Genomic DNA, 7,627 nt, shown 5'->3' on the forward strand with positions numbered 1-7,627 from the left:
ACTCTTTTAAGGATATCAAATGTTGATTACACTTACTAATATTTCACAAAGATTATTAATTTGATTTATACTTATAAGATAATTTAAATATTAATATGATCATGTATAAGGTTTTTATCATCACCTTCCATTTAATTATAAATAAATTAAAGGAAAAAGGGTCTGATATACCTCTCAATTATGTCATTTAGAGCTAATATACCCTTCGTTATTAAAGTGGCTCATATATACCACTACTTATATACAAATGACTCACATATACCTTTTTCCTCTAACGGGAGTGAAAAAAATATTTTTAGTTTACTTTTTAAATTTCTTTTTAAAAAAAATGTAATCCCATAAGGATATTTTTAATCCTCCTCAAACATTTTTTTGTTTCAATGACTAATTTATTTATGTTTCACTAATATTCTTGTAAAATTTATTATAGTTGACCCAATTTTTTTCTTCAAATACAAACTAAATTACAATATAGCAAAAAAAAAAAAATAGTTTTAAATTATAATATAGCCACAAAAAAATAGTTTCAATTTTTTTTTTCCCTACACTAAGGAATGAAAGAAAGAAATAAAATAAGAATAAGAAACTCAAATAATAATAATAATCAAAGAAGTCAAAAAATAATTTATGTATGAAAAAGATTAAAATATACCTTGAACTTTGCTAGAAGAATCATATATACCCCTTATTTTTTAAAAATTAAAAGTCAAAAATATAAATTTAAAACTATGGAGGGTATATGTGAACCGTTTGTATAAAGCTAAGGGTATATATGAGTCATTTTCATAACGAGGGGGATATCCACTCCAAATGATAAAGTTGAGGGGTATATCATGCCCTTTTCCCATAAATTAAATAGAAAAATATGCCACGATCACTCAATTTGGCTACATTTGATAGTAAGTTATATTACTGGAATTATATTTGGGGCAAATGATTAAATTTGCTCAAATTAGCTACTTTTACTCCATGCTAATAATTAGGGTTCGTTTTGGTTTAAAAATAAGTTATTCCAATGTACATTTCAGTTTTTACCCCAAGTACTTGACCATTTATGGCTCTAATTAAGACATCCATATTATAAACTTGCTGGTGATCTGTATTATCAATTCATTTGTTGTTCTTAATTTCTACATTCAATAACTATACATAATTGACATTAACGTTACTCTACAAAATACAACTGGATAACATAAATTAAACTCTCTTATTTGACTCATTTTTTCATTTAATTTCATGCCATGATAGTAGGACGCCATCAAGTATTAAAGCCAAAACCTAAACATTTTTAGACTTAAAAAGCTAGCTCTATATAGGGAACGACTTGGACGGGGGGCGGGGCTGAAATTTGAGCAATATGGACACGTTTTGCCTCTCTCTACTTCTTTATGATATTGCTGAACTTTGATTAGAAAGATGAAGGAAAATAAATTGAAGGAAAAAAACGATCGGGTCGAGTTGGATCAGTTATTGGTCAAAATCAAAATCAAATCAATTTAATCGTTTTTTAGATTATTGAAATGAAATCAAACCAAATATAATATACATTTATCGATTTGGTTGTTATCGATTTCATTTTGATTTGGTTATTCAGTTATTAACCATACATAAAAATAAAAGAAATGATTTATTCAGAAGGGAAAAAAATACAACAATTCATTCAAAACAAAAAATAGTTAGAACGATTAACATTACAGAACTTTCGATCACTAAATTTTCTGTTAATAAAGAATAAAGATTCAAAATTCACTATTTTGGCCTAAAAGGTCGAGACAATGACATTCCTAGTCCCATCAACAATTGTCATAAACATTCATATATATGAAACCAATAAAATAAATGCTCTCATCTGGAGCGGTTTTGCTCTAATAAATTATAGATAAATTTTGATGAAAACATATATATGATATTTAAAATTATTTATAAAAATAATATATTATGTACATATAATAATAAAATATATGTATATAATTTGTCTGTTTGGTTCGGTTGTTTCTTCATTTTTTTAAACAAAACCAAATCCAAACCAAAAAGTATCAATTTTTAAAAATCTAAAATCAAACCATACTCAAGTAAAATTGATTTATTTGATTAATTTAATTTAATTTTTCACTTTGAATCTATTTTTATCCCAACCATGAACAACCCGCCTACAACACTTAATTGTGAATGTCCATGCATTTACTACTATCACTATATCTCGAAGATGCTTACAAATAGCTTTGCAACTTGTTTTTTTTTTTTTTAAGTTACAAGTAATTTTAAATAACTTTTTAAAAAAAGTTATAAGAACTTATAAATAGCTTTACATGCAACTTCCTAAAGTAACTTACAAAATAGCTTGCAAGCAACTTCTGATCTTTTTAATAAATAGGGAGTTAAGCCAATTTATTGTATGCATCAGTTTAAAATGAAATTATATATCAGACATATAAATGTGACATTTGTTTTTGGATTTGCAGTATTTGGTTGGTGGTTATGGAGTTTCTTGGTGATGGTGTATAAAAGGATGTGTGAAAATTGGGAAATGAGTTTTTGAAGTAGTGTATATCCTTTGGTCAATCTACGTATATCTTTTCTGTATGTATATATCATGTATATCGTTGTATATTCAAAGAAAATTTTGTGGGATTAACAATTGGATCCCGGCGTGATTGGCGAACAACATCGCTCCAAAATCAGTAATTGGTGAGCTTGTTAGCTTGAAGTAGAGGTGCCAAAATCAAGTTCAATCCGTCAAATTTGGACGTGTCAAAATCGGTTCATTTATTAGTCCAATTCATTTCAGACTATAAAGAATTGGACAGGTTAAGTTATGACTCACATTTTAGCTCATTTCAATCTAAGTAACTTTTGGGCAGGTCAATAACCCATTCATTTATCAACTCAACTCAATTTGACTCACTCATATATCACATCTAGCCTAAAGTTACAACTATGAGAATGATATCACTTGCGTGATCAAAATCAAATGGTATACAAGTGGGGGATCAAAAGAGATATATTTATATTCTAATCCTAGGTACGTCTTGCGTGTGATCTACCTCTCGTAATGAGCATTATTTGCATTATATTCGCTTAGTGGAGAGGGTTACGGATTCTCAGAAAACAAGATTTATTTTATGGACTAATGAACTCTACCTCCAAACTTATCTCTCCAGAGCTAAGCGGATCTGCATCACTTCCGGATCTTTAATGAGTATGAGCAACATTACCAAGTGCAACTCAGGTCCATGTACGGTTAGAACATCACAATAGTTGGACTTTACTAAACTTTGACTGTCACATATTGATACGTTCAGACATCTAGACTAGATTTTGACCCAAACATTTTCAAAAAAATATGTATCCACTAAATAATATCATCATTATTTAACTTCAAGTCATTATAATCCCGGTATAATTTGTTTTTAACCAAACAACAATACAAGCGGCCGCAATCTTGAGACATCATTAACTTTTTTGCAAGAAGATGCCCCAAGGACGTTGGTGCGACATATAAGGCAATTGTGTTCTGCTATATCTCTTGGCATACCAAAAGTGTTGGTATTTTTTAATAAAGACGTGGCAGCAAAAATATTAAAATATTTGTAGATGTGGTTGTTGGTGCAACATGAGGTATTTCATGAAGGAGATTATTGATTTCCCTTACCAACATCTTTTCAGTCAAACTCGTCGCACCAGATTTATCTAGTACAATTTATATCTCATGAATAATTTGAGCTATTACATAAAAATGTTATATGAGTTTCTTATGAGGATTCCAAATGGTAAAAATAAATTTAAAATACACTCCAAAATATGTACTCAACAAATAGCTACTTGAAATTATAATTGGTAATAGACTCTTCTTATATAACTAATTATTCTAATAATCACAATATTATATCCCTCCTACGATTAAACAAGTGATCATTATAGTACACCAATTTTTGGAATAATAACTAAACAACTAACCATTCCAACAAATATTTGCCAATTTTTGGTATAATAACTAAACAATTAACATTTTTTTCGATTATTATAAAATCAAAATGTATAGATAAAGTTTCTTCCTCTTCACCCAACTTCATCCAACCCTCACCTCTTGACCATCTCATGACTACCCGTCATTTCTGAACTTATTTTATTAAGATAAGTGTCAAAAACACACTTAAACTATACTTTTTTTTGAGTTTCATACATAAACTATTGAGAGTGTGAGTTTCATATCTAAACTATCATTTTTTAGTTTGAGAAACACACATCTCTCTTTTATACCACTCTCATCATAGTGTGTGTACTACACTCTCTTTTATTTTAAAAAATTGTCACATCAAACTCCACATGGATAAAACATTCAACCTTAACAAAAAATAAATAAATTAATATAAGTTAAAATTAAAAATTTAAAAATTATTATCCAAAAAATTAATATTTCTTTTCTTACCCCACTCAATCATTTCCTCCCACCGCCCACCCCTACTCCCCGGCCATTTTTTTAGTTTTTTTTTTGTTTAAATTTCTTTTATAAAAGTATTTAATTTTTTTTACTTCATCCCCTCCCCCATCCCCCCTTCAAATACTAATTTAGATATTATTTTATTTTTTAAAAAATAATTCTACCCACCCCACCTAACCCTTCGCTTCCAATTTTTTTTCTCATTTTGTATCGAAAATATATTTTACTTGCCACTGCAAGATTTTTTAAAATTTTTTATTTCTTTATGTTACATTCGTACACTAGTAGAGAAAAAATTCTAAAAATATATGTACGTACATATCTAACACAAAATGAGAAAAATGTACAAAAACATAGCAATTAGGAGCAGAGGGTAAAATAGGATGCGGTAGTTTTTTAATTTTTTAAAAATAAAATAATATCAATTTTTTTTTGGGGCGGGCAGGCGGGGGTGGGTGGGTGGGGATGAGTGGGTGTTTTTTTTTTTGGAGGGGGAGGGTGCCGTATGAATTTTTTTAAATTATTTTATAAAAGATTTTTTTTTTGAAAAAGGATGGGTGCAGTAGAATTTTTAATTTTTTAAAAATAAAATAATATCAATTTTTTTATGTGGGGATGAGTGGGTGTTTTTTTTTTTTTGGGAGGGGAGGGTGAAGTATGAATTTTTTAAAAATATTTTATAAAAGAATTTTTTTTGAAAAAGGATTGGGGATTGTTGGGGGGGAGGGGTACGTGGAGGAGGTGGTGGAATGGGGTAAAAAATATAATTTTAATTTTTTTTTCATGGATAGTAATACTTAAATTTTAATTTTTAATTAATATTAATAGTTTATTATTTAATTTTTGTCAAGGTGAAATATTTTATCCATGTGAAATGCCATGTGTCAAGGTTTTTTCAAATAAAAGAGAGTGCATTACATTCACCACTAAGGTGTGTTTCTCAAACTAAAAAATGATAGTTTAAGTATGGAACTCACACTCTCAATAGTTTAGGCATAAAACTAAAAAAAAAAAAGATAGTTTAGATGTGTTTTTGACACTTATCTCTATTTTATTTCATAATATTTTACTAAATTATATATAAACACATTATAAATAATATTTTTCATGAAAATATTTTTCGTCCCACCAAACGCAGCCTAACGATTCATTAGATTGTTTATTGCATATGTCCTTGTACTCTTTTTCCAATTGTAGTATGAAAGAATCCTTTTTTGACCACTTATGATGAGTGGAATCAGAGTCTTTTTAAGACAACCATTTGCATTGATTAACTAATCATAAGGGGAAAAAGATTCCAATATTATACTCACTTTCTTTCTAATTTTTATTTTATATTGCTTGACTCGTATTAATTTGATTTAGTACTTTTTATTAATAAAATTTTAAATTTGGTTACTACCTTATATAATTATTAATAATATCAAGTAAAATAAAACGGACAGAAAGAATTAAAAAAATATGCCAGGACATCAATTGGTGCAGTCCCAATTGACAGGAAATATTATTAAAGTAACGCAACATGTCAATTGTAGAATTAAAACAAAGTAGATAATTGAGGAATCAGAATATAATATAAAGTTAAGAGGTTTTCAACTGATAAATAGTATATCAAGTGGGATGTGGAGAATTCTACATAAAACTAAGTTAGCTACGTGTCATTCAAATAAGGCATCAAAATGTTTTATTACTGTTGGCTACCTTTGATTCTCCTTTTCTCTTATTCTCTTCTTTTAACTTCAAAAATAAAAAAAGTTCTGCTAAATAGAGTGCATGTTTGTTTTTTCTTGTGTGAAATGTGGCAAAAGGTATAGTGTTAGAAAAAACAAAAGGATATTTTCAAAAGTAATATAAAAGAGTTTTTTTTTTCTAATTTTATTTCATATGAAATCGTCCTTTAGTGAGCTTTGTAAAAGATCAAATAAAAATAATCGACTCGTGTATATGATAAATGGACTAGAATACAAAAGAGATGAATTGCTCTGTATAATATACATGAGTTTACCAAAATATATTTAGATACCATTATTTGAGAATTATAATCAGTAAAAAATTTAAATTCATGTTTACTATGATACGTTCAAAGTTAGAAATTAGGAGACATTATATTCTTTGTCTATGTAGTCGATTGGTACATGGACTAAGAGGGGAAAATAGAGTATAAAACAGTTTTATATTTTCTAGATCTGTATATGATATTTTAATGTATAAATTATAGGAACCACATATTATAAGTACTAAATAACATTCTATCCCTTCTAGTTTTTTATTTACCAAAAATCCCTTCAAAATGATGTTTGCGAGATACATAACGTTGTGCACGGGATACATTAGGTTTGATACATTCCACATAGCGGGATACATAGCGTTGTGCATGGGATACATTAGGTTTGATACATTCCCCATAGCGGGATACATAGCATTGTGCACGAAATACATAGCGTTTGATACATTCCACATAGCAAGATACACAGTGTTGTGCACGGGATACATAGGTAAAATAAGGGATTTTTAAAATTTTTGAAATAAGTAGGGATAAATGGATATTAAGGTAAGTAAATGAGTGTAGTTAAGTAATTTGTCCTATTTTAATTAATAGACAATTCTGGCAAAGTTTATATAGGTCCAAGATATTAAAGGAACAGAAAATGATTTCAATTCAAGCATACAAAGTAGTAGTATCTTTTTTTATACTAAAATATTTTATCTCATGTTCCATTAGTGTTAGCAAAGTATAAGGAACACTACAAAAAATAATAATAAAATTAGCTATGGAATTTATCGATAGTCCTCAGCTGAATTGCTTCTAGCTAATTAGACTTTCTAATAATTCATCACTAATCTATTACTAAATGAAATTAGCATCAATTTTTTGCTGCCTAAATTTTTCCAATCGCTAATTTTTTGTTTTTTTTTATACTTCTCTAATAATAGCAATTGTAGTAAAAAAGAATATGTAGAAGATGCCTTGTCACTACTATTTTTAGCAAAGAATCCTTTAGTAAGGTATATAAGACAAAGTACTACTTTTGTTTACCTTTGATAAGATATTTTTTTTTGTATAAATTTTTCGAGTGTAGTTTTTTATTCGACAGAAGCATCTCAAAAGTGGTTTTCCCATTTGTCCAGGATATTATTATCAACATACTAGAAAGTATTATTCCTCATTCTTCTCAAGCCAATAAA

This window comes from Solanum stenotomum, chromosome 3 (assembly GCF_019186545.1).
Source record: "Solanum stenotomum isolate F172 chromosome 3, ASM1918654v1, whole genome shotgun sequence".
Classification (NCBI taxonomy): domain Eukaryota; kingdom Viridiplantae; phylum Streptophyta; class Magnoliopsida; order Solanales; family Solanaceae; genus Solanum; species Solanum stenotomum.